The sequence below is a fragment of the Engystomops pustulosus genome, chromosome 6 (assembly GCF_040894005.1).
Source record: "Engystomops pustulosus chromosome 6, aEngPut4.maternal, whole genome shotgun sequence".
NCBI lineage: Eukaryota > Metazoa > Chordata > Amphibia > Anura > Leptodactylidae > Engystomops > Engystomops pustulosus.
Genome location: NC_092416.1, coordinates 110,986,221 through 111,013,273, shown reverse-complemented (window position 1 = coordinate 111,013,273; position 27,053 = coordinate 110,986,221). Strand labels below are relative to the sequence as shown.

General features: G+C 46.0%; 1 long non-coding RNA gene across 1 annotated transcript in view; it reads right to left on the bottom strand.

The window, feature by feature from the left end:
- Window positions 1-24,906, bottom strand: part of LOC140065826 (uncharacterized) — a 52,203-nt gene extending 27,297 nt beyond the window's left edge. The window contains exon 1 of the long non-coding RNA XR_011848075.1: window positions 24,758-24,906. This is a non-coding gene — a long non-coding RNA (uncharacterized lncRNA). The remainder of the gene's footprint in view (window positions 1-24,757) is intronic.
- Window positions 24,907-27,053: the final 2,147 nt, after the last annotated feature.

The following is a 27,053-nucleotide window of genomic DNA, read 5'->3' as shown; positions in this document are numbered from 1 at the left end:
TGTGCCTAATTCAAATCAAACCCCTAATAAATTGTCCCACTTCGGTGTTTGAGGTGGATATGTGTGTCACTAAGAGCTAAACACAAGTCTCCCTGCAAATTACTCACAATATGGTACTAGCTGCACTACTTATAGCAGCAAGCCCAGCCACAAGCAAACCAAAAAAAAGGAAAATAAAACGTTATTGTAGCCCTAAGAAGGACTGTTGGGTTCTTGTAGAATCACTCCTGCCTAACACTATTCTAATAGAACAGCCTAATGCTTTCCCTGACCAGCAGCAGCTCTCTCCCTAGCGGCATCCAGACAGAGAATGACGCGGGCAGGGGCTATTCTATTCCAGGGTCACCTGATCTGGCCAGCCAACCACTGCTATCGACGTGTAAGGGTACCACGTCATGCTGGGTGGAGTGCAGAGTCTCCTGGCTTGTGATTAGCTCTGTTTCTGGCCGCCAAAAACCAAAACGGCGGGAGATGCCATTTTCTCGAGCTGGCGAAATACTCGTCCGAGCAACGAGCAGTTTCGAGTACGCTAATGCTCGAACGAGCATCAAGCTCGGACGAGTATGTTCGCTCATCTCTAGTTATGATCTTGACTTTGTATCACCTTTGCTAGTGTCTTCCCGGGTTTACCCCCTCCAAAGTGTTTCTTATATCCTGCAAAGAAAACAGCATGTTCTGCCTTTTCCATCAACACATCCTCTAGTTCTTTATGAGCTATTTTTAATTTGTCATAGTTCTTATTATTCGGCATGGTTCTAAACCTCTCCTCACATTCCTGAATATTCTCTTTAAGCTTTTCCTCCTGCTTACGTTTTGCTTTTTTGCCCATTGTATTTTGCTAAATAAGAACCCACGGATATGGGATTTCAATGAATCCCAGACTAACCTTATGTCCGTGTCTTTCTTATTCTCAGTCCAGAACCTATTTATCTCTTCCATCAAGTCCAGATCTATATCCAATATTGCTAACCAATGGCCATTAATTCTATATGGAATTGAGCGCTCCCCTATCACTTTCTTATTCCTAAGGTCAAGTACTACCAAGTAATGATCCGATATGCTGTTTGGCTCATATACCATTTTTACCACATATTCCATACAAGCGCTATTCCCTAATGCAAGATCTATCCTAGACATCCCTTTATGGGATTTACTGAAACAAGAATATGCTATTCTTTTCGGGTATTTCTGCCTCCATATATCTATGAGGCCCACTTCATCACAGATTTTTTTTAATGGTGATCCTCCTTCTATTTTTCTAGTGAGATCCCTTGAGATTCTGTCAAGTTCCGGGTCCATTATGCAATTATAATCCCCACAAGACAATACAGGACAATTAGGGCAATTTTCCAGAAAAAGCAATAAATGTCTAATGACTTCTGGTGAATATGGTGGAGGGATATATACAAAGGCCAGTACACACCTTAGACCTTCTAAAATGCCATCAATAAAAACAAATCGGCCAGACTCATCCGTTTTGGATTTTAATACCTTAAGATCAATTTTATGATGGATCAATACACTCACTCCCCTTGAGAGGTTACTGAAGCATGAATGATATTGTGTGCCAATCCATTTCCGATTTAATCTCCAAATTGTATCCTGGGTCAAGTGGGTTTCAATTAACACTATAATTGCTGGAAGATGCCTATTAATGCAATCGAAGATGGCTTTTGCCGAGTACCCTACCCCTCTATTTGGCCCACTACTATCTTTCATAGGCCTCTCCACTAAGACCTCACCCCTCCATTAATCCCCCTCGCCGCCCTGCCACCACCAGACCCTCCGCCAAAAACAGTTCAATAAAGACCAACCACATCCAGTGTCATTATTTAATCCTATTTTCTCATAGGCCTTTCGAATCTAACCACTCCATCGCTTGCTCTGGGGTATAAATAAAAAACAACTTTATCTTGATAAATAACTCTTAACTTTGATGGAAAAAGGAGAGAGTATCTTAAGTTTGCCGTCTGTAACCTTTTTCACATCATAGAAACTCTTCCTTTTAACTTGTGTGGCCCTTGAATAGTCTGGAAATAACATCACCTTAGCTTTCTCATAAAACACATAACCTTTCTCCCTTGCTTTCTTTAGTATTGTATCTCTGTCTTTAGACAATAACAGTTTGACTATTATATGCCTAGGCCCCATTCCTGGTGGTGGTGGCTTTCCGGGTATTCTATGCTCTCTTTCTACGCAAAACACAGACGATAAATGTTCTTTCCCCGTTACCTGTTGTAACCATTTCTCCATACAATCCACGGGGTTTCCCCCTTCTGCCCCCTCCGGCAAGCCCACCACCCGTATATTGGCCCTACGGGATCTATCTTCCATCTCGTCCAGTTTTTTTTGCCGTGTACCCTTCCCTTCTTTGAGAAGGTTAACCTCTTTTTTCAGATTATTTCTCTCTTTTGTAAGGTCCACTATCTTATTTTCATTCTCTTTTAATTTTTCTCTTATTTTTTTAACTTCCCCCCTCATAAATGTACTTTGTGTCAAATTTATTTGTCAAATCCAAGATAGAAGCGTTGCAGTCTTTAATGGCTTGCAAAATTTCCAAGACCGAGTTCTTATCTAACATTACATTAGTAAGCAAGCTACTTTCTATACCAGCCTCCTCTGTGCCCCCTCTCTGCTCTTCTTGAGCCGATTCTTCGGCGTTAGTTCTGATTTGGCCCTTAGGTTCTACGCCTTGCTTCTGATTTGCTTTTTTCCTTGTCTGTGGTGATTGCCATAATTTTTCCAATTTATTCTCATTCCTAATAGTTCCCTTAGCCTTGGGCGAAACAGCACCTTGTGACTTCCTTTTTATCTGATTTGTCTATTTTCGGCACCATTTTCTCACTAGAGTTGAGAGGGACCAAGTCAAGATAAATAGTCACAAACCGAACAGTCGGTGCTAGGTAGGGATTGGACCTTGGGGTACACCTATCCCCCCTATTCTACTTCCCACTAGCACGTTACCTGATGATACACGTTTAAAGGGAGACACTGGGAGGCTACAAAACCTTCCTTATGTTCAAAGTTCCCTTTTCCTACCACAACGGGGAGAAAGGACAGGGATACATACAATTCACCACCTCTGTTCTCTAAATAGCATATATCTTGTTGACACTAGGTAGTCTCTTATGTTATCGTCTATGTTCAGAAGTCAGATAAGACAATTCATGACTGTTATTAGTAAAACCCCCACAACCCATCAATTCCCATATCATAGGCATAGAACATTAGCGACAAACAAGAGGTATTGTAGGCCCAATATCGCCACAAATCCACTCTTCCTTAGGCCCTAAACTTAGTGTGTTGAAACCGAATTGAACGTAAATACTGCCTAGGACATAAGATAACAATAGCTATCAATAGAGCAATTCAATAACAACGATGCAAGTCCATTCTTCCTGCCACCTTGGGCATAAGTTGTTAATAACATAAATGATGTTAATAGGGCCAGTATCAACCAGTTATTCCTATAACCTTGAGCATAATTTGTTAATAACATAGTCAATGTTAGTAGTACCAATACAGGTCAGTTCTTCCTGCAGCCCTGAGCATAAGTAGTTAATAGCATAGTCAGTGTTAGTGGAATCACTTCTTACTGCAACCTCAGGCATAAGTTGTTAATCACGTATTCAATATTAGTAGTACCAACACAGGTCAATACTTCCTTCCACCTGGGGCATGAGTTGTTAATAGCATAGTAATATTAGTATATTAGTAGTGCCAGTATACATCAATTCTTCCTTCAACTTTTAGGCATAAGTTGTTAATAGCATATTCAATGTTAATAGTACCAATGCAAGTCAATTCTTCCTTCCGCCTTGAGCATAGGTTGTTAATAGCATAAACAATATTAGTAATACCAATGCCAGTCAATTCTACCTTGAGCTTTGGACATAAGTTGTTAATAGCATGTTCAATATTGGTAGTGCCATTGCAGTCAATTCTTCCTTCAACTTTGGGCATAAATTGTTAATAACTGTTAGTAACTTGTTAGTAACTTAGTCAATATTAGTAGAACCAGTGCAAATCACTTCTTCCTACAACCTTGAGCATGAGATGGCAACAACATAGACCGTATTGGTAGTGCCCAGAAAATCTGTTCCTCCTACAGCTTTAGGCTTAAGGTGTTAACAGCATAAAGGTGTTAGTAATGCCCACATGGCTCCACTCTTCCTAAAGTTGCTCAAGGTAGTATGTTAGAAGGCTGGTTAGGAAAGTTAGTAGCGAATTAGCTTGCCTGAATAGATAAAGTCACCACGACAAAACACAGTCAGAAGGACAGCAAAAAGATAAATTCAACAGCCTCCACTGTGTCCATTTTTTTTCCCCACAATATTATAGTAGACACTAGCCACATACTTATAAAAGACAAGTTGTGATCGCTCATCTCACCATCTTCGCCTCGCTGGCCTTGGGTTGCAAACCGATCCCCTCAGGCTTCCACGAGTGTCTCCTTCAAAGTGATGCGTTGATCAAGATGCGGTCTCTGCTAGCTCCTCCATCGACAGCCACTGCCTCCTGCGTTTCCAGCTGGATATCCTAGATCAGAGGGAAATCGCTGGTCCCGATCCGGTCCAACTCCCAGTGTTCCACTCCACTGGTGCCGCTAATTTCAGGCTCCCGGAGGGGCTGCCATATGTCTCAGCCACCTGCCCCCAGCACTGGCTCACCAATGTAGCCTTACCACCGGCGCACGCTCGGCTCCGTTATGACCAGCGGTTCACCATCCAGGCGGCGGCGGTGTAGTCGTACTTCGGTGGTCCACCGCGCTATCGACGGGGTTTCGGAACGCTGGAGGGCTGGTATCGCAGGGCTTCCATGCGTGGGGGAGGAGCGGTGAACGACATGCTCACATCATGCCGCTTCCGGTCCGGACCCTTGACCCTTGGCCGCCCTTAATCATAACATACATAGTATAGTATGTCATGTATGTCATGATTAAGGGCGGTGTTCCTCTCGAAATGCGTTGACGCTTTGACTTGCTTCTATCTATTGGTTATAATGTAATCCAAATAAAGTTGTCGGGAACCTGGCTGGACCGTGATTATATTCTTCAGACTTATCAAGCTGTCTGAAAGTCAGAATATTCCAATCTCAGCTCCCCTTTAAAGTATTCATGAACACTGGTAAAATGAAAGCTGAGCTCTAATTGGTTGCCATGGGTAACTAGTAATATTCTGACTTTCAGACAGCTTCATAAATCTGCCCCAATGTTCCCAAACCCTCCACTGCTGTGTTACAGGCAACCCCAAAGCATGAGAAATTTTGTGATGCGGAGTTCCCTACCATCAAAAATAAACTTTCCCCTGTAATGTCAGGAACTGCAAAACCTGCTCTCTAATTTTGACAAGAGACAAGACAAGATACATATCCCCAACACACAGCAGGAATATAACATGCCCGGGAAATTTTCATGTTCCATTTTTAATGTGGTCTACCTGATTGGGTGCAAAAAATGTCCTGTGGGGGGTCTTTATGTTGGAGAAACGGGACAAAAACTTAAAGCTTGGATAAGGTCTGATTGCCACACAATGAAAGAGGAGCAGAAACATCTAACTGTGGCAAAACACTTTTGCAGTCCTGGCCATAATACCCTGGATATGAAGGTTCTTATATTAAAGGGCAATTTCCGGGAGAGATGAATTTGGGAATACAAGTTTATTACCCTCTTTGGCACCCTCCACACCGGACTCAATGGGGCACATTTACTTACCCGGTCCAGTCGCGATCCAGCGGCGGGTTCTCCGTCGCTGATTCGGGTTCTGCCGGGTTTCACTAAGGTCCGTGCGCCGATATTCACCAGGTGTCGCTGCTGCGCCGAGGTCCGCCGGAGTTCACCTGCTTTTTTCTGGTGTATGTGAGTGCTTGATCTTGCGACACAAATGGCTTTTTAAATTCCGCGATTTTTCCGAATCCTTCGGGTTGTCCGGTGGCCACACCCCCCGATTTATGTCGCGTGAAAATCGGCGCGATTGCGCCAAAAATCGATTGCGTGCGCCACAATCCCGTGACATACAGCGCAAAGCAGAAATATTCGGGAAAAACCCGACCGATTCGCGGCTGCGGACCCTTAGTAAATGTGCCCCAATGTATCAAAGGGATTCATAACTCACTACAACCTCTAACCGATGTTAGCTTGAGATAATGGTTCATCAGAGACTCCAGAGTTTTTAACTTACAGGCAATAAGCCATCACATTGCCCAAGTCATCTCTGTCCATGGTGTATAAAATCTGTGTCACTTCAGAAAGACTGTCATACAATGCCTGATGAAGGGACAATAGCGGTCCCGAAAGCTTGCTTGCAACATCTGATATTTCAGTTATCAAAAGGTATCACAATCTCAAGAAGATTACTTTATTTGACCTATCAAAAGGGATCTTAACCCTTTACCGTCACGAGCCGTAATAGTAAGGCGCGGTCAGGTCCCGATGCATGTAGAGGGCTGAGCCCTCTCCATAGCCAGTAAGTCTTTGCTGCATATTGCAGTTCCTTCTCTACTAAAATATCCCCCATAGCTCGATTTGTTACATTGAGAAGATACATACGGATATAGCGTAGACAGTTTTGAGAAAAAAAAAAGAGTTTTAATATCAGATCTACTTACATAAAAAAGTGCATATTTCAAATCCATGAGGACGCCAGTCATCCCACCTCACAGCTTCTTAAATAATATTTTATTATCACTGAAAACATTTTTTTCGCCAAAAATATACTCCTCCTCCAATTTCTCCATATATAAATTTGCAAATGATGGGTCAAATTTTGAAACGAATAAGTAGAATTCAGCGGCACTCACCAGTTTCGTGCGAAGAAATCTTTATCGAGGTGTGTACATAGGCAGAGCGGGGCCTGGCGATGGGCCATTTCGCGCTAGTCTAGCACATCATCAAACCAATGATGGGGGTAAAATTCTGCCAAATCGCCGTACCATCGATTTGCACACGAAAACTGTGCTGAAAAATTGGGCTTATACTCAAGTATATACGGTAATTACAATCCAGATAAACTCAGATTTTTGGTAATTGACAAAGTGGCGACTAGAGATGGGCGAATTTGTTAAAATTTCGTTTGTCCCGATTAGCCAAATTTTTTGAAAAAATTTGATTCGACCCGAATCGAATCATGACGAATCACCTTAAAAAACAGGTATTTCGTGGCTGCAGAGAGCCTTTAGGGTGTTGTAGAAAGATGTGCCATGCTTAAATATAAATAGGGAGCGTGGTTTGGTCTTCAAACAATGCTGTGTTTCAGTATGACACTCACATGACAGCCGCCGCTCTTAGAATTGATTCACTCTTCAATTCCATGTGCACTTACAGAAGCGAAGCAGGAATGCAGCCTGACAAGGTAACGTCTGTGCCAGCTCGAAAGGACTGAGCTGAGGGCCAAGATTCCACTATAACATCAAAGAGTGCACTCTTTCTACATTGACATCAGATAATTCCATAGATTACAACAGAACCTGTTCTGTTAAACGTGGATACATGTAGAAATCCCCCAAAAGAGTGGAGAGGGTGTCAGCAGTAATTCTGCATTGACTTCACTGATCATTTTGCCCTTCATTTCGTCCATCAGTGTCCGCTTTCAATCGGTCATTAATCCATCAACAGTATTGCTAAAAACAAAATCAACAGGACTGGATGCAAAACAGAGATGACCAGTAAATGGGATATTAGCATGTCCTCTGTGTTTTGTATCCACTCCTGCTTTTGGCTATTAATCCTGAGGCTTTTAATGCCTTCTGACAGATGAAATGAAGGGGGAAACTAAACATAGTGGCAACGCCATAGAGCAATGGAGAGTGAAAACAGCATTCTGAAAATCATAGGGTGTTCCAGGCAGACAGTGGTCAGTTGAGAGCAGCATGAGTAGGCTGCAGACTGGCACAATGACAAATTATGGAGGTGGCGGAAACATGGAAGGCCACAAAGTGGCACAATGATAAGAGTGTGGAGGTGGTGGCAGCAGAAGCAGCAGCAGGAACCCACATGTGGCAGCAACATGGTGGCAGCAACATGGAAATCCACAGAGTGGTCCAATGATGGAGTGTGGAGGTAGTGGCAGCAGCATCAGCAGCAGCAACAGGAGGCCACAAAGTGGCACAATGATAAGAGTGCAGAGGTGGCGGTAGCAGCATCAGCAGCAGGAACCCACAGGTGGCAGCAACATGGTGGTAGCAACAGGGAAAGCCACAGAGTAGCACAATGATATAGTGCGGAGGTGGTGTCAGCAGCAGCAGGACCCCGCAGAGTGGCACTTTGATATAGTGTGAAGGTGGCATCAGCAGAAGCAGGAGCCCGCAGAGTGGCACAATAATATAGTTTGGCGGTGGCGTCAGCAGCAGCAGTAGGGGCACGCAGAGTGGTGCAATGATATAGTGTGGAGGTGGCATCATCAGCAAAAGCCCACAGGGTGGCACAATGATATATTGTGGAGGTGGCATCAGCAGCAGCAGGAGCCCGCAGGATGGAACAATGATATAGTGTGAAGGTGGCAGCAGCAGGAGCCCGCAGGGTGGCACAATGATATAGTGTGGAGGTGGCTTCAGCAGCAGCAGGAGCCTGCAGAGTGGCACAATGATAAAGTGTGGAGGTGGCTGATGTCAAAGTTACACAGGGGAGTAGGCCATTCTGATGCTGCCACACAAGGAGGGTGTGCTTGGCTATGTAAGAATGGCTGAAGTGCATGCACAGTGTCCTTGTCATTTTTAGAATGTCTTGTAGATGGGTTAAAGACTTCAGGAACTTGTTGACAACCAGATTGAACACATGCGCCATGCAGTCTGCATGAACCATCCCTCCTCGTTGCAGCACGGACACCATGTTCCTCCCATTGTCTGTCACCATGTTTCCAATTTTTAGGTGTCGCGGAGAAAGCCACACATTGATTTCTTCTTGCATGACACGGAGCAGTTCCTCCTCTGTGTGACTTCATTCACCCAGGCAAACCAGGTGTAGATCTGTGCGACACCACTGTGCCCTGCTCATGTGGTATGATGAATCAGCACTTGTGGAGGCTGAGCTGGTGGTGGAGGAGGTGGACACCGGCGCAGGAGCAGCAGTTTGATAATGAGGAGGAGAAAGCGCCGTCTCTTGTGGAAGTTGTTGGTGTGGCTGGGAGGGAAGCACATTCACCCAGTGGGCTGTAAAGGACATGTACTGCCCCTGACCATAGTTACAGCTCTACATGTCCGCGCTGCCGTGCACCTTGAACGAAACTGATAAGCTCAAGGACTGGCCCACCTTCCATTGTACATATTGGTCAAGGGCTGGCACTGCCTTTTTGGAAAAAAATTGGAACTCTCCACCTCGGTTCGGTACAAGCCATTAGTTCTCTGAAGAGTGCAGAGTTGACGACTTGGAAAGGGACGGACTGCAGTACCAACAACTTGGACAAGAGCACTGTCAGCTTCTGCACCTTAGGATGGCTGGATACATACAGTTGTCTCTTTGTAATCCCTCGCTCAACGACTGCTGGTGCCATGCGTAGCGAGGAGCAGGAGCATTTGGACCGGGAGATGATGTCAAAGACAAACAGCTCCCTTCGGCAGAGGTGCTGGAGCCTTGACTTGCTGAAACAGCATGTGTGCCACTAGGTGCTGCTGCTGTTGCTCCGCCTGCAGGATGGACCACATCTGACACCCGTTTATCCCAGGCCTTTGGATGGTGATACTCATAGTATCATAGTATCATAGTATATAAGGCTGGAAGGAGACGCAAGTCCATCAAGTCCAACCTTTAAGAATTAAATAAATGTTTTATCCCCGTAACCCGTGATATTTTTTCTCTCCAGAAAGGTATCCAGGCCTCTCTTGAACATGTACATAGAGTCCGCCATTACAACCTCCTGCGGCAGAGAGTTCCACAGTCTCACTGCTCTTACAGTAAAGAACCTTTGTCTATGTTGATGGTAAAATCGCCTCTCCTCTAAGCGTAGAGGATGCCCCCTTGTCCTGGTAACAGACCGAGGTATAAAAAGATCTTTGGAGAGATCCTTGTACTGTCCGTTCAGGTATTTGTACATTGTAATGAGGTCTCCCCTCAGTCGTCTTTTTTCTAAACTGAATAATCCCAAATTTTTTAATCTGTCAGTGTATTCTAGTTCCCCCATTCCCCTAATAATCCTGGTTGCTCTCCTCTGCACCCGTTCCAGCTCTACTATATCCTTTTTATACACTGGTGCCCAAAACTGTACACAATATTCCATGTGTGGTCTGACCAGGGATTTGTATAAGGGCAAAACTATGTCTTTATCATGAGAATCTATTCCTCTCTTGATACATCCCATTATTTTATTTGCTTTAGCAGCAGCCGCCTGGCTCTGGTCACTAAAATTAAGTTTACCATCCACCAATACCCCCAAGTCCTTTTCAGCTTCAGTTTTACTAAGTAATTGACCGTTTAGAACATAATTATACTTTTTGTTTCCATGGCCCAAGTGCATAACTTTACATTTATCTACATTAAACCTCATCAACCATTTCTCTGCCCATCCCTCAAGCTTCCACAAATCCCTCTGTAATGCTAAACTATCGACCTCAGTATTAATTACTTTACACAGCTTAGTATCATCTGCAAATATTGAAACTTGACTGTGTAAACCCACTACAAGGTCATTAATAAAAATATTAAAAAGAAGTGGCCCCAATACTGACCCCTGTGGCACTCCACTGGTAACATCAACCCAATCTGAGAATGTGCCATTAATGACCACCCTCTGTTTTCTATCACTAAGCCAATTACTTACCCAAATACACAGATTTTCTCCTATTCCCAGCAGTCTCATTTTATATACCAACCTTTTATGTGGCACGGTGTCAAATGCCTTTGAAAAGTCCAGATATACAACATCCACAGCGTCCCCCAGATCCAGTCTTGAACTTACCTCCTCGTAGAAACCAATCAGATTAGTCTGACAGGAGCGATCTCTCATAAACCCATGCTGACGCTGGGTTATAAGGTTGTGCACAGTGAGATACTCCAGGATAGCATCTCTAATAAACCCCTCAAATATTTTCCCCACCACAGCAGTTAGACTTACGGGTCTGTAGTTTCCAGGATCGCTATTTGATCCTTTTTTGTATATTGGTACCACATTTGCTATGCGCCAGTCCTGTGGAACATAACCAGTCCTCAGTGAATCTTCAAATATTAAAAATAACGGTTTGTCTATCACCGTACATAATTCATGCAGAACCCGGGGGTGTATGCCATCTGGCCCAGGTGATTTATCTATCTTAGTGGTTGCGAGGCGGCGCCGTACCTCTTCCTGGGTTAAACTGTTGACATTATAAAAAGAATTAACATTATTCCTCATTGTGTCTTCCACCAGGGGATTTTCCTGGGTAAAGACAGTTGAGAAGGCGACATTCAGTAGATTGGCCCTTTCCTCATCTCCTTCCACCATGACCCCCATGTTATTTCTAAGGGGACCCACACTCTCTGTTTTTAGTTTCTTATCATTTATATACTTGAAAAATAATTTGGGATTATTTTTGCTCTCCCTGGCAATATTTCTCTCAGTCTCTATTTTTGCGGCCTTTATCTGCTTTTTACAGGATTTATTTTTCTCTCTATAATCCTGTAATGCCTCATCGCTACCTTCACGTTTTAGCACCTTAAACGCTTTATCTTTCTCGCTTATTGCTTTCCTTACAGGACTAGTTAGCCACATAGGGTTTTTCTTGTTCCTTTTATGCTTTTTCCCATAAGGTATGTGTTTCTCACAGGACTTTTTCAGAATATATAAGAAAAAGTCCCATTTTTGGGGTGTACTTTTGTCTTTGAGAACATTATCCCAGTCTATGCCTTTAAGGTCTTCCCTTAGTTGCTGAAAATTTGCCCTCCTGAAGTTTAGAGTGTTGGTTGCCCCTTCACTAACGCTCTTAGTAAAGAATAATACAAAATCAATAATATTATGATCACTATTCCCCAGGTTCCCCCCAACCTGTAGTTTTGATACCCTATCAGGTCTGTTGGTAAGGATAAGGTCCAGCAGTGCCCCCCCTCTTGTTGGCTCCAGGACTAGTTGCGACAGGTAATTGTCTTTTGTTGTTGACAAGAACCTGCTGCCTTTGAAGGACCTGCATGTTTCTGCCCCCCAGTCAATATCTGGGTAATTGAAGTCCCCCATGATAAGTACTTCACCATGCTTTGAAGCCGCATCCATTTCACTTATCAGCATTTCCTCTGCTGCCTCCATTATATTTGGAGCCTTATAACAAACCCCTAGTAATATTTTATTATTTTTTTTCCCTCCCCTTATCTCCACCCATAGGGACTCCACATTTGCGTTACTGATGTCATCTCGCAGGACGGGCTTGAGGCAAGAATTCACATATAAACAAACCCCTCCCCCTTTTTTATTTATACGATCCTTTCTAAAAAGACTATAACCATCTATAGCAACAGCCCAGTCATAGCTACTGTCCAGCCATGTCTCGCTGATACCCACTATATCATATTTCCGCTCCAACATCAAGAGTTCCAGTTCCTCCATTTTGTTTGTGAGGCTTCTGGCATTTGTGTACATGCACTTTATATGGTTTTCCCTGTCCGTATTCCTTTTGTTCTTATTCCCCAATCTCATTCCAGCCCCCCTTCCTCCCCCATGGACTATGACTCTTCCCAGCTCTCTATGTACACTGTCTATTTGCCCTGCACAAGTGTAGTTGCCCTCCCCCCAGGTCTCTAGTTTAAACACTCCTCCAACCTTCTAGCCATTTTTTCCCCTAAAACAGCGGCCCCCTCCCCATTGAGGTGCAGCCCATCCCTACTGTAGAGCCTGTAGCCGACAGAAAAGTCAGTCCAGTTCTCCATGAACCCAAAACCCTCCTTCCTACACCAACTTTTGAGCCACTTATTTACCTCCTTGATCTCCCGCTGCCTTTCTGGTGTGGCACGTGGTACAGGCAGTATTTCGGAGAAAATTACCTTTGAGGTCCTTGCCCTGAGCTTATGGCCTAAATCTCTGAAATCATTTTTAAGGACCTTCCACCTACCTGTTACTTTGTCATTAGTGCCAATGTGGACCCTGACCGCTGGTTCCTCACCAGCCCCTCCCAGTAATCCGTCAACCCGATCCGCAACATGCCGAACCCGAGCACCCGGCAAACAACACACTGTTCGGTATGCACGGTCTTTGTGACAGATTGCCCTGTGTGTTCCCCTAATAATCGAATCTCCCACTACCAGCACCTGTCTGACCTTGCCTGTGCTTCCATTACCCTTCTTACCGGAGCAGACATTCCCCTGGTTGCTAGCGGCCACGTCTTTCTGCAGCATTGCTACCCCAGAGCTGATATCCCCCTCATCCGCCAGCCTGGCAAACTTATTGGGGTGCACCAGATCAGGACTAGACTCCCTACAACTCTTCCCTCTACCCCGCCTTCTACATGTTACCCAACTGGCTGCCCCCTCACTCTGCACCTCCATACTTCCCTCCCCACACCCATCTTCCCCAGAGAGTTTGTGCTCCAGGAGCAGCAAACTTCGTTCCATATTATCAATTGCCCGCAGCCTTGAAACTTGCTCATTTAGATCCAGAATTTGGGCTTCCAGATGAGCAATTTTCACACACCCCACACAGCAGTATTCCCCCTCGAACGGCTGTTCAAGGAAAGCATACATGGCACAGGATGTACACCTTGTAGCAATGCCACTTATGGAGTCCATTATTCTAATGGGGATTACAATAGAAATATGCACAGAAAGAAGAATCTACAGTCAGAGTAACACAAAACACAGCAGTTACCTGTTAAAGCCCCTCAAACTTAAGTCCCTTAAACCTAAGTCACACTTAAGACAGTGCACACACTTGGGATCAATGCACACTCGCCGCCAAGCTCACACACTCGCTTTTCTGATGCTTCTTTTAAAGGTTATCTGCCACAAAAATCTGCAGAGCTCACTGCAACAGGATCTGGCTGCAAACCACCTGCATGTGTTAGCGCAGGGCCGCTTCACTTTCTGTCTGCAGATACAACATATACCCACGCTCGGCTCCTCTGGTGTCCTTACAAAAAACTGGCACCCCACCGAGGTGATAATTTTGCCGCCAACACTCTGCACTGAGCAACCTGCCTCGCTGAGCCCCTGGGCCACTGCTTACTTGGACCTGCGAATTGGGATTAGTACCCTGCGGACGTTTGGCTCCTATCCTCGCACTGCTGTCACTGCTTACTCAAGGCCACAGTAGTAACTTGCTGCCTGCTCTGATGCCTGACACGCAAGCTGACACTCTCTTTGCCCGACAATGATGAATCCAATGCTACACCCGGCTCCCATGTGTGACCGGCTACATCATTGTCAATTTGCGTTTCCCTGCCACTGCTACTCTCCTCACCGGTGTCAGTATGCACAGCCTGCCTACTGCAGGCAGCAGCGGAAGTCTGCTCCACCTCTTCACTGCCAAGCACCTGCTGACTGCCCTCAAACACTTTGTCCTCGCTGAATAGTGGCACTGATCCCAGACCACTTAGTGGCTCTCTGGCTGTGGGAAAGGAACAGGACAGAGGCTGTTTGAGGACAGGTGAGGGCCGCTGACCTGCTTATGGGCCATGCCAACGCCGGCCGGCACATCCCCCCACCCGGCACATTGATCCTCCCGCCGGCCGACACAGTTACCTGCCTACATATAATATATATATATATGTATATATATAGTAGGGGTTCACTCAAATGGTAGCCTTTAGAGAAGTGCCACGCAGCAGTCTTTCAGGTGAACAAAACAGGTGTCTTTATTTAGACTTAAAAATAACAGGCAAAAGGGCTTGCTCCAGCCAGCAAAACAAAATGCATAGTCCATATGATAAATCTCAGTCCATGTTATCAAGCACAGTTCACATTCAAAGGCACAGTACCGTACTTCACCCTCCTGGGTTAGGAGCACCTTTCTAGTCCTCAGACTTCCCCACACAGCAACGCTCAGCTCTGGCTCTGCTATTCCCTGTGTTCCACTCAGCTACACAGGTAGGGAACCACCCACCCTTCTCCTGACACAGGTAGCTTTACATAGGGCTGCAAGCCCTGGCCTGGAACGTGGGAGCATCCATCCCACCCAGCACTGTGACTGCTCCAGAAAAAACCCGTCCCGGATCAGCTGCATTGCAGCTATGCTAAAATAACAAAAGTGTCAGTGGCCGAACGCTGCTGACACCAGAAATACTGGATTTTACTTAACCGAGGCCAGGCACCACGGCGACACGTATCTACCATCCACCACAACACCTTGTGCCTTTCTACATACCCCCCCCCTCTGCCCAACACAGGGGGTCTGAGCACCTTCAGCCAGCATGCAATAAACCCTAGACAGCGCATCTGCGCTACCTTGTAATTTGCCAGGCCTATGCTCCACTGTAAAATTAAAGTCTTGCAGAGCCAAGAACCAACGGGTCACACGGGCATTGTTACTAGAGATGAGCGAACACTAAAATGCTCGGGTACTCGTTATTCGAGACGAACTTTTCCCGATGCTCGAGTGCTCGTCTCGAATAACGAACCCCATTGAAGTCAATGGGAGACTCGAGCATTTTTCAAGGGGACCAAGGCTCTGCACAGGGAAGCTTGGCCAAACACCTGGGAACCTCAGAAAAGGATGGAAACACCACGGAAATGGACAGGAAACAGCAGGGGCAGCATGCATGGATGCCTCTGAGGCTGCCTAATCGCACCATTATGCCAAAATTATGGGCAACAGCATGGCCATGACAGAGTGACAGAATGAAGCTAGATAGCATCTAAAACATCCAATAATTGACCCTGACACTATAGGGGACGGCATGCAGAGGCAGCGGCAGCAGGCTAGAGAGTGGCATGGCGACATACCCTAATTGGACTCAGGCTTCAAACCAATGGGTGTCAGAGAGGAACCAAAGGAGGTGAGCAAGAAGCGCTCAAATAATATCGGTACATGATAAAAGTTTGCCAGTATATTTTGTGGATTACACAGCAGGGTGGCGACAAAGTTAACAAGTTTGATGTGGAATGCCCTGTAATAGCTCTTGGGCGGTGTGCCTTTTATCGCCTAGGCTCAGCAGTTTCAGCACCGCCTGCTGTCGCTTAGCGACGGCACTGCTGCTGTGCCTAGAGCTACCGACTGATGGCGCCATGCCCACGGATGGTAATTCGGAGGAGGAGGAGGTGGAGGAGGGGTGGGAGGAGGTATAGTAGGCCTTTGAGACCTGGACCGAGGTAGGCCCCGCAATTCTCTGCGTCGGCAGTATATGACCAGCCCCAGGGTCAGACTCGGTCCCAGCCTGCACCAAGTTAAGTGTAGTAGCGTTCTTATAAGTTTGGGATATGGCGGGTGAGGGGAATGTAAACAGATGCGCAAGAAGCGCATGATGCGCATGGAGCTGGCGCTCCGCTGCCAGGCGAGCTTTCGCCAATCCAAGCCCCTGTCTCTAGGCTACTCCCAAAACAGCACTTCTAAGAACCTTTTGTATAAGATCAAGTGTAGTAGCGTTCTTATAAGTTTAGGATATGCCGGGTGAGGGGAATGTAAACAGATGCGCAAGAAGCGCTGAAATAATATCCCTAAATGGTAAAAGTTTGCCAGTATATTTTGTGGATAACACAGCAGGGTGGCGACAAAGTTAACAACTTTGATGTGGAATCCATGAAAACAACCCAAATTTCTGCCTGACACACCTCGTTTGATAAAGGGACGATGTATGGAGGCAGCTATATGGACGACTTTTGGAGGTAGCAATGGAGACAACGTGTGGAGGCTGCTATGGAGACAATTTAATTTGGATAGTGCCTGTATGTGGCAGTCCCAAACATTTTTCAAACCAGAGGAGCAGGTAGGTGGCCCTCCAGTAAAATGGAATAGATTGAGTGCCTGTATGTGGCAGTCCCAAAAATTTTTCAAACCAGAGGAGCAGGTAGGTGGCCCTCCAGTAAAATGGAATAGATTGAGTGCCTGTATGTGGCAGTCCCAAAAATGTTTCAAACCAGAGGAGCAGGTAGGTGGCCCTGCAGTAAAATGGAATAGATTGAGTGCCTGTATGTGGCAGTCCCAAAAATTTTTCAAACCAGAGGAGCAGGTAGGTGGCCCTCCAGTAAAATGGAATAGATTGAGTGCCTGTATGTGGCAGTCACAAAAATGTTTCAAACCAGAGGAGCAGGTAGGTGGCCCTGCAGTAAAATGGAATAGATTGAGTGCCTGTATGTGGCAGTCCCAAAAATGTTTCAAACCAGAGGAGCAGGTAGGTGGCCCTGCAGTAAAATGGAATAGATTGAGTGCCTGTATGTGGCACTCACAAAAATTGTTTCAAACAGAGGACCGGGTAGGTGGCCCTCCAGAAAAATTAAATGCATGAAGTACTATAGCAAGAGCCAGTGGGCCCTGTCAAAAAATAGCCATTTTCCTCTGCTTTACTGTACAAAGAGGAGGAGAAGGAGGAAAATGAGGAGGAGGAGGAGTGGATCAATTATTCAGGTTGAGCTTCCTTCACCTGGTGGAGATTGGAAATTCTGAGAAATCCAGCCTTTATTCATTTTAATAAGCGTCAGCCTGTCAGCGCTGTCAGTCGACAGGCGTGTACGCTTATCGTGATGATGCCACCAGCTGCACTGAAAACCCGCTCGGACAAGACGCTAGCGGCAGGGCAGGCAAGAACCTCCAAGGCGTACAGCGCCAGTTCGTGCCACATGTCCAGCTTTGAAACCCAGTAGTTGTAGGGAGCTGTGTGATCATTTAGGACGATGGTATGGTCAGCTACGTACTCCCTCACCATCTTTCTGTAAAGATCAGCCCTACTCTGCCGAGACTGGGGACAGGTGACAGTGTCTTGCTGGGGTGACATAAAGCTGGCAAAAGCCTTGTAAAGCGTACCCTTGCCAGTGCTGGACAAGCTGCCTGCTCGCCTACTCTCCCTCGCTACTTGTCCCGCAGAACTACGCACTCTGCCGCTAGCGCTGTCAGAAGGGAAATACTGTTTCAGCTTGTGCACCAGGGCCTGCTGGTATTCATGCATTCTCACACTCCTTTCCTCTGCAGGGATGAGAGTGGGAAGATTTTGCTTGTACCGTGGGTCCAGGAGAGTGAACACCCAGTAATCGGTGCTGGAATAAATTCTTTGAACGCGAGGGTCACGGGATAGGCAGCCTAGCATGAAATCTGCCAAATGCGCCAGAGTACCAACGCGTAAGAATTCACTCCCCTCACTGGCCTGACTGTCCATTTCCTCCTCCTCCAACTCCTCCAACTCCTCTTCTTCTGCCCATACACGCTGAACAGTGAAGGACTCAACAATGGTCCCCTCTTGTGTCTCGCCAACATTCTCCTCCTCTTCCTCCTCATCCTCCTCCACCTCCAACTCCTCCGATATGCGCTGAGAAACAGACCTGAGGGTGCTTTGGCTATCAACAAGGGAATATTCTTCCCCTGTCTCTTGTGACGAGCGCAAAGCTTCCGACTTCATGCTGACCAGAGAGTTTTTCAACAGGCCAAGCAGCGGGATGGTGAGGCTGATGATGGCGGCATCGCCACTGACCATCTGTGTTGACTCCTCAAAGTTACTCAGCACCTGACAGATATCAGACATCCACGTCCACTCCTCATTGTAGACTTGAGGAAGCTGACTGACCTGACTACCAGTTCTGGTGGAAGTTGACATCTGGCAGTCTACAATCGCTCTGCGCTGCTGGTAAACTCTGGATAACATGGTCAGTGTTGAATTCCACCTCGTGGGCACGTCGCACAACAGTCGGTGAGCGGGCAGTTGGAGGCGGCGCTGCGCTGCCCTGAGAGTGGCAGCATCTGGGCTGGACTTCCTGAAATGCGCAGAGATGCGGCGCACCTTCGTGAGCAAATCAGACAGATTGGGGTATGTCTTGAGGAAACGCTGAACTATCAGATTTAACACATGGGCCAGGCATGGCACATGTGTCAGTCTGCCGAGTTGCAGAGCCGCCACCAGGTTACGGCCGTTGTCACACACAACCATTCCCGGCTTGAGGTTCAGCGGTGCCAGCCACAGATCAGTCTGCGCCGTGATGCCCTGTAATAGCTCTTGGGCGGTGTGCCTTTTGTCGCCTAGGCTCAGCAGTTTGAGCACCGCCTGCTGTCGCTTAGCGACGGCACTGCTGCTGTGCCTAGAGCTACCGACTGATGGCGCCGTGCCCACGGATGGTAGTTCGGAGGAGGAGGTGGAGGAGGGGTGGGAGGAGGAGGAGGCATAGTAGGCCTGAAACACCTGGACCGAGGTAGGCCCCGCAATCCTCGGCGTCGGCAGTATATGAGCAGCCCCAGGGTCAGACTCGGTCCCAGCCTCCACCAAGTTAACCCAATGTGCCGTCAGCGATATATAGTGGCCCTGCCCGGCAGCAGTCGTCCACGTGTCCGTGGTCAGGTGGACCTTGTCAGAAACGGCGTTGGTCAGGGCACGGATGATGTTGTCTGACACGTGCTGGTGCAGGGCTGGGACGGCACATCGGGAAAAGTAGTGGCGGCTGGGGACCGAATACCGAGGGGCGGCCGCCGCCATGAGGTTGCGAAAGGCCTCGGTCTCTACTAGCCTATAGGGCAGCATCTCCAGGCTAAGCAATCTGGAGATGTGCACATTAAGGGCTTGGGCGTGCGGGTGGGTTGCACTATATTTGCGTTTCCGCTCCAGCGTCTGGGGTATGGAGAGCTGAACGCTGGTGGATGCTGTGGAGGATCGTGGAGGCGACGATGGGGTTTTTGTGGCAGGGTCCTGGGCAGGGGGCTGACTATCAGCTGACACAGGGGAAGGAGCAGTGGTGTGCACGGCCGGAGGTGAACGGGCTTGTTGCCACTGAGTGGGGTGTTTAGCATTCATATGCCTGCGCATACTGGTGGTAGTTAAGCTAGTAGTGGTGGAACCCCTGCTGAGCCTGGTTTGGCAAATGTTGCACACCACAGTCCGTCGGTCATCCGGTGTTTCCTTAAAGAACCTCCAGACTTCTGAAGATCTAGCCCTCGCCGCAAGAGCCCTCGCCACGGGAGCTTCACTAGTTGACACATTTGGCGCTGATGCACCAGCTCTGGCCCTGCCTCTCCGTCTGGCCCCACCACTGCCTCTTCCAACCTGTTCTGGTCGAGGACTCTCCTCCGTCTCAGAAGCACTGTGTTCACCCGGCCTCTCAACCCAGCTTGGGTCTGTCACCTCATCATCCTCCGATCCCTCAGTCTGCTCCCCCCTTGGACTTCCTGCCCTGACAACAACTTCCCCACTGTCTGACAACCGTGTCTCCTCATCGTCGGACACCTCTTTACACACTTCCACTACGTCAAGAAGGTCATCATCACCCACAGACTGTGACTGGTGGAAAACCTGGGCATCGGAAAATTGCTCAGCAGCAACCGGACAAGTGGTTTGTGACTGTGGGAAGGGTCCAGAAAACAGTTCCTCAGAGTATGCCGGTTCAAATGCCAAATTTTCCTGGGAGGGGGCAGACTGGGGGGGAGGAGGCTGAGGTGCAGGAGCTGGAGGAGTGGCGATTTCGGTGACATGGGTGGACTGCGTGGAAGACTGACTGGTGGTGGACAAATTGCTCGAAGCATTGTCAGCAATCCACGACATCACCTGTTCGCACTGTTCTGGCCTCAACAGTGCTCTACCACGAGTCCCAGTAACTTCAGACATGAACCTAGGGAGTGTAGCTCTGCGGCGTTCCCCTGCTCCCTCATCAGCAGGTGGTGTCTCACCCCGCCCAGGACCACGGCCTCTGACCCCTGCAGTAGTTGGACGCCCACGTCCCCGCCCTCGTCCTCTACCCCTAGCCCTCGGGTTAAACATTTTTAAAATGAGAGTTATAGCTTTAATTTTTTTTTAACTTTTTTTTGTTTTTTTTTGTGTTTTTTGTTTTTTTTTGTGTTTTTTGTTTTTTTTTGTGTTTTTTGTTTTTTTTTGAGTTTTTAAAACCAAACAATGCTATCCTATTGCTATGGCTATTTTCTAGCCAAGTATCAAAGCACACTACTATGCCAGATGAGATGACACTGAGTTAGTGCCTAATTGAAATCCAACCCCTACTAAATTTTCCCACTTCGGTCTTTGCTATGGATATGTGCGTCACTAAGCGCAGAACACAGCGGTCGCAAGTCTCACTACAAATTGCTCAGAATTGGCTAGTACATGCACTGCAGAAAGTACAGCCACCAGCAGATCAACCAGAAATCAAATATATAGAACGCTACTGTAGGCGTAAGTAAGCTCTTTGTATTCTCCTATGGCTATTTTCTAGCCAAGTATCAAAGCACACTACTATGCCAGATGAGATGACACTGAGTTAGTGCCTAATTGAAATCCAACCCCTACTAAATTTTCCCACTTCGGTCTTTGCTATGGATATGTGTGCCACTAAGAGCTAAACACAACGGTAGCAAGTCCCCCTGCTAATTCCTCACAAAATGGTACTAGATGCAAATAAAAAAAAAAAAAAGTAGAACGTTATTGTAGCCCTAAGAAGGGCTGTTGGGTTCTTGGAGAATCACTCCTGCCTAACAGTAAGCTAATAGAACACCCTAACGCTTTCCCTGACCAGCAGCAGCTCTCTCCCTAGCGGCATCCAGACACAGAATGATCCGAGCAGCGCGGGCAGCGGCTAGTCTATCCCAGGGTCACCTGATCTGGCCAGCCAACCACTGCTATCGACGTGTAAGGGTACCACGTCATGCTGGGTGGAGTGCAGAGTCTCCTGGCTTGTGATTGGCTCTGTTTCTGGCCGCCAAAAAGCAAAACGGCGGGAGCTGCCATTTTCTCGAGCGGGCGAAGTATTCGTCCGAGCAACGAGCAGTTTCGAGTACCCTAATGCTCGACCGAGCATCAAGCTCGGACGAGCATGTTCGCTCATCTCTAATTGTTACCCTTTTTCTCTCTTAGCCATTTCAGAGGAGCATGGTCTGATACCAGCCTGAACTTTCGACCCAGGAGTACTGGAACTAATCTAGGGCCCACTTGATGGCCAAGCATTCTCTCTCGATTATTGAATAGTTACGTTCCGCTGGGTACAGCTTTCTACTGAGATAGCACACTGGATGTTCCTCCCCATTTACCACCTGCGACATTACAGCCCCTAGGCCTACCTCTGATGCATCTGTTTGCACCACAAACTCACAATTAAAATCAGGGGCTATCAACACTGGCTGTCTACAGAGAGCAACCTTAAGCTTCTGGAAAGCCCCCTCAGCCTCTGGGGACCACTTGATCATGGCCATTTTTTTTCCATTTGTAAGGTCGGTAAGGGGTACTGCTATTTCAGCAAAGTTTGGGATAAATCTCCTATAATATCCCACAATACCGAGAAATGCCCTCACTTGTTTCTTTGTAAGAGGGCGGGGCCAGTCCTGGATGGCTTCTACCTTATTTATCTGGGGCTTAATCTCACCTCTCCCTACGGCATAGCCCAAGTATCTGGCTAAGTATCCCAATGGCACACTTACTTGAATTTATAGTAAAACCGGCCTTTCTAAGCGCATTCAGGACTGCTTGGATTTTACCAAGATGACTCTCCCAATCCTGGATAAAGATCACTATGTCATCCAAGTAAGCCGCTGAATATTCTCTGTGAGGTCTTAAGACCCGATCCATAGCACTTTGGAAGGTGGCTGGGGCCCCCTGTAAACCGAAGGGCACCCTGACATACTGGAAGGATCCCTCAGGTGTGGAAAAGGCTGTCTTCTCCCTGGCTTCCTTAGATAAGGGAATTTGCCAATACCCCTTGGTGAGGTCTAAGGTAGTAATATACCGGGCTGGCCCTAGCCTCTCAATAAGCTCATCTACCCGAGGCATGGGGTATGCATCTACCTTTGACACCTCATTTAATTTGCGATAATCATTACAGAATCTCCACTCTCCATTGGGCTTTGGGACTAGCACTATGGGACTTGACCACCCACTTTTACATTCCTCAATGACCCCTAGTTTCAGCATTCTGTGCACTTTCTGTGCCTCTGGGGCATCTCTATGTTTCCAGGGCTTAAGCAAGTTAATATGATAGACCTGATAGGGTTTTCTTCTGCCTGGCTGATGAACTCGATAGTTAACTTCGCCCACCCTCTCGACAACCTCATAAGGCTCTTGCCATCTCGCCAAGAATTTGCTCTCCACCGTAGGTACTAACACGAAAACTCGATCCCCCGGACTAAACTGTCTAAGACGAGCCGATCTGTTATAGACTCTAGCCTGTGCTTCTTGAGCCTGCAGGAGATGCTCTTTGACAATAGGAGTGACCTGAGCTATTCGATCCTGTAATTGGGCAACATGTTCAATGACACTTTTGTAGGGTGTAACTTCGCTCTCCCATGTCTCTTTTGCTATGTCTAACAGACCTTGTGGGTGTCGAGCATACAACAGCTAAAATGGAGAGAACCCTGTGGAGGCTTGGGGTACCTCCCTAATGGAAAACAACAGGTAAGGTAAAAGGTAATCCCAGTCCCTACCATCTTTCTGAACTACCTTCTTTAACATAGCCTTCAAGGTCTTGTTGAAATGTTCCACCAACCCATCTGTCTGTGGGTGGTAAACAGAGGTGCGTAGTTGAGTAACCTTTAGCACCTTACAGAGATCCTGCATGACCCTGGACATGAATGGAGTCCCTTGGTTAGTCAGAATTTCCTTAGGTAGCCCTGTTCTAGAAAATATCTGAAACAATTCTCTGGCGATAACCTTGGAGGAGGCCTTTCTCAGGGGAACGGCCTCTGGATACCTGGTAGCATAATCCACTAGCACTAGTATATACTGGTGACCCCTAGCCGATTATACCAGAGGCCCTACCAAATCCATGGCAACCCTCTCAAAGGGTACTTCGATAATTGGCAATGGTATTAGGGGGCTGCGAAAGTTTGCCACCGGGGAAGTTACTTGGCAAGTAGGACATGACTGACAATAATCTCTGACCTCCCGGTAACATCCCAGCCAGTAGAATCTGCGTAGAATCCTCTCTACTGTCTTATCTTCCCCCAAATGCCCTCCATGACCAGGCGCCGATACTGTTTGGGAACCAGGAGCTGTTCCACTATGTCCTCACGGATTTTAGTCACTCGGTCCAACAAATTTTCATTCATGGCAAAATGAGGAAATCTTTTTTCTGCCCCTAGCTCCTGAGGAACCCCTTTAATTACCATTACATTAGTAAAAGCACCTTTGAGAGGTTGGGCCGTCCCAAAGTTACCCCTAGACACCTCCAGGTCTGGGACAGTATCTTCAACAGTTAACTCTTCCTCCCTGTCCCCCAACATGACAGAGAATGGAAATTCAGGGACTACCTCAGGGTCTGTGCTCAAGGGGCTGTCCTTTTCCTCTGGGAGTCCCGGCTGTACCACCTTATCCCAAAGACCCCAGAAAAAGGACAGTCCCGACCAACAATGATGTCATGCATCAGTCCTTGCACTATTCCCACCTGGTGGGATATTGTACCCCCATCTGTTTTTAAGGTAACCTGGGCCACCCAAGAGTCCAAGAGTCCGATGATGGGGGTACCATTCACCCTGATTGCACAAAGTGGTCCTTTCTCCATATTTGGCACAGCACTGCACACAAGATGCACAAACATAGAGCTCAAATAACAAAAATTTCACAAAAGCTCAAACCTTAACCTATTATGTAAAAGAAAAAACATTCGATAGGGGGGGGGGGACGGCGCAGGGGAACACAGGTGAGAAAGTCCAAAAACACCTAAAGATTCAACAGAAGATAGAAGTATATTGTTCACCGCATCAACGTCCTTGCCCGCTCTTTATTAGCGCACATCAAGCGCCAAGAGTGAAGTTAGATTAAACAGTACCTTTCTTGATGGAAAAAGGTGTGCTCGTATTCCACGCTCTCACTCAGCTTTCTTCCGGTCTTGCTGGACGAAAACTCCGGATCGTTGTTTGTTACCGGTGCGTGGGTAAAATCCTCCGACCAGGAACTGCTGCCACCGTGTGGTGTGTTCCACAAATTTCACGGTCACTCCGGTTCACTCGTCAAAAGGAAGAGAAGATAACACGCGATAGTGCAGACAACTTTTGTGGTAATTAAGTTGAAACATTTATTCAATATACTCACAGACAAAAGTTAAAATAAGGCCTTTAGTAATTTAAAAATGCACGTTCGGTTTTCCTCGCCCGACTCCGAGTTTCGCCTCCACGGCTTCTTCCGGGGCTTACCGACGTGCATGCATTGTTGACTCTTTATAGTAATTACTCTCCCAGACTACATCAGTGAGATTTACTTGGATGAGACATCCAAGTGGAGGGGGAACATACATATTAAAAACGTATTAAAAACATATCAAACTATATAAATGTAAGAAGGTATTAATACTAAAAAATTATTTTTCATCTTATCAGTAACTTCCTTCTTATATGAATTCCGTAATGAATTTTGATATATTTAATAACAAAGTATTCTTCCATTCTAACATAGATATATATGTATAACATTCAACATAAAATATGAGGTAGATTATGTATTAATACTAATGTGCAAAAATTAAAGTGCTCTGTGTTTAGTGTTCAATAGTGATTATAAACCTCATACTCAGTTGCAGGGGGATACTAGAGGAAACATTTAATCTCAAAGTCTGCATTGAGTCCCATCGGGATCAGGGTTTTTAATTGATAAATCCAAAAGGATTCTCGTTGGCTCATTTTCTTTTCTAGATCATCTCCTCTCCAATGTGGGGATACCTGTTCAAGGGTAAAGAACTTAGTACCCTTGGGATTGTTTTGATGAAATTTCACATAATGGGCAGACAAAGAATGATCTAATTTACCATTTTTGATGTTCCTAAAATGTTCTCCAACCCTAACCTTCAGTTTCCTTATGGTTCTTCCAATATATTTTAAGCCACATGGACAGATAATCATATAAATAACTCGAATGGAGTCACACGTGGCAAAGTGTTTTATATTAAAAACTTGTGCGTTGTCAGATGAAGTGAAATTATAAATACCACCCGTGGATGATTCTCCCGTGCTGTTGCACACTTTACAATGTGTGCACCTAAAAAAACCTTTATGTGCTATATCTGTGTAGTCATCTTTATGATTGATACTACTCTGTACTATACAATCTTTCACATTCCTTAATTTCCTGTGAACAATTTTTGGTTCTGTTATAAGGTGTCCTATGACTGGATCGTGTTTTAAAATGTGCCAATTCTGTTTAAAAAATTTTTTGATAATGTGTGCGTCCTTCGTATAATCGGTGATGAATGGAACAACTATTTTTTCATTATTTTCGCCCATAATATTATGTTTATTCTTATTTTTCTTTTCACTATCACTCATTCTTGAGGTTTCTTGCTCTAATTCGGTTTGTGCTTTATCTAGCTCCTCTATTTTATCATTTCTTTGTAAAAACCTCTCTTTTAATATTGCAGCCTGCTCTTCGTAATCCTCCTTCTTGGTGCAATTTCTTTTTATTCTTTTTAGTTGTCCCTTTGGGATGTTGTTCAACCACGGCGCATAATGGCAACTGCCGTATTGGATAAAACTATTACAATCGGTATCTTTAAAGAAGGTTTTAGTATAAATGGTGTTTTTATCTTTAATAAGTTCTAGATCCAAGAAATGTATATTTGAAGTACTGTAATTGGAAGTAAAAGTTAAGTTAAAATCATTACAATTAATATACCTGATGAAGTCATTTAGTAATTCCTGGGGTCCTTAAGGTAAGCGGGGGTATTACATACATAGGACTGTAGGAATCTATCTATATATTCTGAGATCCTACTTGATACAGAATGTATTCTTCTTATTCTTATGTAACTTAGGTAAGAAATATATAGTTGGAAATTTTGGGAATTTTATGTTTAAATATTCAAACTCCTTATTATCAATAATGCCCAACTCTTTGGCTTCCATTAAAATTGATCTCAATTCTATTTTAAACTTTTCAGTGGGATTCTCTTTTAATTTGCAAGACCCCCCTGGGACGACCTATAGTCGCCGGTATAGATTCTGTATCAAGTAGGATCTCAGAATATATAGATAGATTCCTACAGTCCTATGTATGTAATACCCCCACTTACCTTAAGGACTCGGGGGCTTTACTCCAAATCATTAAGGATATTGAAGTAGACAATGACACTATCC